Here is a 3,520-nt window from a genome sequence, read left to right on the forward strand (position 1 = left end):
AATGCTGAGCATGTTCTTCATTTTTGGTTTTCTGATTCCAAATCCTTGCATGTTTTATTATAATATTTGGCTTTATCTTCTCTAGCTGATCTTTGAAATTTTCTGTTCAGCTCTTGGACCTCCTCATATCTTCCATTTGCTTTAGCATCTCTACGCTGGAGGTCAAGTTTCAGAGTCTCTTCTGACATCCATTTCGACCTTTTCCTTCTTTCTTGTCTTCTTAATGACTTTTTGCTTTATTCACGTATGATGTTCTTGATGTCATCCCAAAACTCTTCTGGTCTTTGGCCTTTAGTGTTTAATGTATCAAATCTATTCTTCAGATGATCTCTAAATTCAGGTGGGATAAATTCAAGGCCATTTTTTGGCTCTCATGGATGTGTTTTCATTTTCTGAAGAAAAATGAAAGACTCATAGTAGAAAACCAAAAGGAAAGAACACACTCAGAATTTCTCAAGCTGAGAGAACTGAAGAAAAAATTCAAGCCTCAAACTGAAATATTGAAGGATTTTATGAGCAAAATATTGGATGATGCAGGAAGCATAAAAAGAAGATAGAAAGAAAACATGGAGCGAACAACTTTGGGTTGCAAACCAACTTTACAGTATAGCCTGTTAACCCATAGCACCACACCAGGATGCATGGGCATTTTAGGTCTTCTGAAAGCAGGAAAATCATCAGGTGTAAATGAATTGTAATTTTTAAACTTTGCTATAAAAAAGCTGAACTGATGGGATTTGCCAGCAACTTATAGAAGCCTCATGAAATATTTAATATTAATCTGTATCTAAAATGAAACCTGATTAGAGAAGCTACCATGAAACTACTTAGAATTACAACTAAAAAGAATGTTGTAATTAAGTGAGAAAAAGTTAAAATTTAAAGGATAAAAATGAAACAGATATTTACATAGATGTACCAAGTATAGAAGAGGGGACTTAAAAAAGTTTGTGGAAAATGGAATTTATCCATCATCCAAAAAAGATAATGAAATTTTTTTACAAATATTTTCGAACTGCCTCAAGATTATTATTTTTTCTTATACAGTACTGGTGTGTCACTGTAGGATAAGCACTGGACTGTGAGCCACAAGACAAAGAAAGGTTCAAACCCACCAGTTGCTCCTTGGAAACCCTGGTCAGGGTTGTTATGAGTCAGAACCCAATGGATGGCTTAACAACAACAACATACAATATTGGAACTGTGTGAAAAAAAACTTTCTAAATTAAAAGACTCTAACTATAAAGCAATTATTAAGATTTTTGCATAAGCATTCTTAGTTACTAAGGCAGCTAAATGAAGCACAAATAATGAAATAAAACATTAGCAATTAATGCTCTAAAGTAAGTGTGATCTTTTGTAAATGAGGAGCAAGAAAGCATTAAAATTCTTTTAATATGAAAGCATGCTCCTTAGAAATGAAAATTTAAAGGCAGTTCTCTTTGAAAATAATTTAAATTATTTGCCCCAAACTGAAACAACTGTGGGTCTTGTTTGAAAAAAATCTCTAAGTGAGCAGAACTCCTCTACTTAATTGGAACTTTAGTTCTCAGCAAGAGAATTTTTAATTATTATGGAAATTAAATGCTGTACTTTTTATAAAACTGAGGTTTTTTTTTTTTTTTTTTTTTTCATATTCATTTTCCTTTGATAATTTTGCTGGTGTTTTTGGCCAACATGAGGTTTGAAGTGTCCAAATGTAACAATTTGAATGCAATTGGAGGTTTCATTATGTAGCTGGTAAATACTCTGGTAGCATAGTGGTTACGAATCAGGTTGCAAACCGCAAGGTCAGCAGTTTGAAACTACCAGCTGTTCTGCGGGAGAAAAATGAGACTTTCTGCTCCCATAAAAATTTACAGCCTCGGAAACCCTGTACAGGGTCACTATGAGTCAGATGGCACATAACCACCAAATGCTTGACATAATTGCCAGTAACAAGGGAGGAAGTAGTGCAGATTGTAGCAACTGGAAGCCATAGATTGATATTTGGAATACAGACAGTCCCCAGGTTACGACATCTGACTGACATACAATTCTTGTTGCTGTTAGGTGCCATAGAGTCTGTTCAGACTCATGAAGGAAACACTGTCTGGTCCAACACCATCCTCACAATTGTTGCTTATGTGTCTATTCCATTCCTGCTGGCACACTGTCAATCCATCTCCTTGGGGGTCTTCCTCTCTTTCACTGACCTTTCACTTAACCATACATGATATCCTTCAGACACTGGACCCTCCTGATAATACATCCAAAGAATGAGAGACAAAATTTGGCCATCCTGGCTTCTGAGGCACATTCTGATTATATTTCTCCCAACACAGATTTACTTGTTTTCCTGGCAGCCCAAGGTACTTTCAATAGTCTCCTCTACACCATAACTTAAATGCATCTATTCTTCTATGTTCTTCCTTATTTACTGTCTAACTTTCATATGAGGCTATTAAAAATATTATGGCTTGAGTCTTGTGAACCTTAGTCCTCAAACTGATAACTTTGTTCTTAACACTTTAAAGAGATCTTGTGCATCAGACTTGTTTAATGCAATACATCCTTTGATTTATTGACTACTGCTTCAATGAATGTAGATTATGGAACCAAGCAAAATTAAGTCTTTGACACTTCTATCTTTTCTCCATTTATCATGATGTTATTTATTGGTCCAGTTGTGACGATTTTCGTTTTCTTTACATTGAGGTGTGATCCATACTGGAGGCTGCATCTATTATCTTCATCACTAAGTATTATAAGTCATTAAATCAACCCAAGTAAAGTCTATTATATTAAAAATTTAAGGAACATTCAGTGGTTCATAATCACAAACAGTTATTACTTTGCAATATGTATCAAAACATTTTTGTTTTTATTACTGTAGTATTACATTGGAAATGTTTTAGTGGACATGGAAGTGTTTCTTTAATGTTTTTATGCATTGAAAGAACACTTTATACTAAAAGTATATAGTAAGGCAAACATTAAACTCACTGAGGCTCAGTATGAATCATGCCTATCTGTTACCAATAAAAATTTGACTTAAAGAAAGGTTTAGTAATGGAACTCACTGGTAGTCTGGCAATTTCCTTAGCGTAGTGGTTACGAATCGGGCTGCTAACCTCAGGGTCATCAGTTTGAAACTACCAGCTGTTCTGTAGGAGAAAGATGAGGCTTTCTGCTCCCGTAAAGATTTACAGCCTCGGAAACCCTGTACAGGGTTGCTATGAGGCGGAATCAACTCCTTGGCACATAACAACAACAACAACAACAGTGACTCAGGAACCATACATTTATTTTGTAATCTGTAACTATTAATGTTAATTGTTTAACCTATTTAACTGTATTATTCAGTATTTGATCTACCAAGGTAAAGTAGACCTGATTCCCATCCCTGGTTTTCATTTGCTCATTAGTTTAAGATTGAAAAAATGGTTTTATTTATTTATTTGTTTATTTTTCCAGACCTAGTTATATGTTAATGGACGTAAGGAAAATTATTGAGAGCTATAGGCATATATTAAGGAGC

Source organism: Chrysochloris asiatica, unplaced genomic scaffold (genome assembly GCF_000296735.1).
Source record: "Chrysochloris asiatica unplaced genomic scaffold, ChrAsi1.0 scaffold00137, whole genome shotgun sequence".
In the NCBI taxonomy this organism is placed as follows: domain Eukaryota; kingdom Metazoa; phylum Chordata; class Mammalia; order Afrosoricida; family Chrysochloridae; genus Chrysochloris; species Chrysochloris asiatica.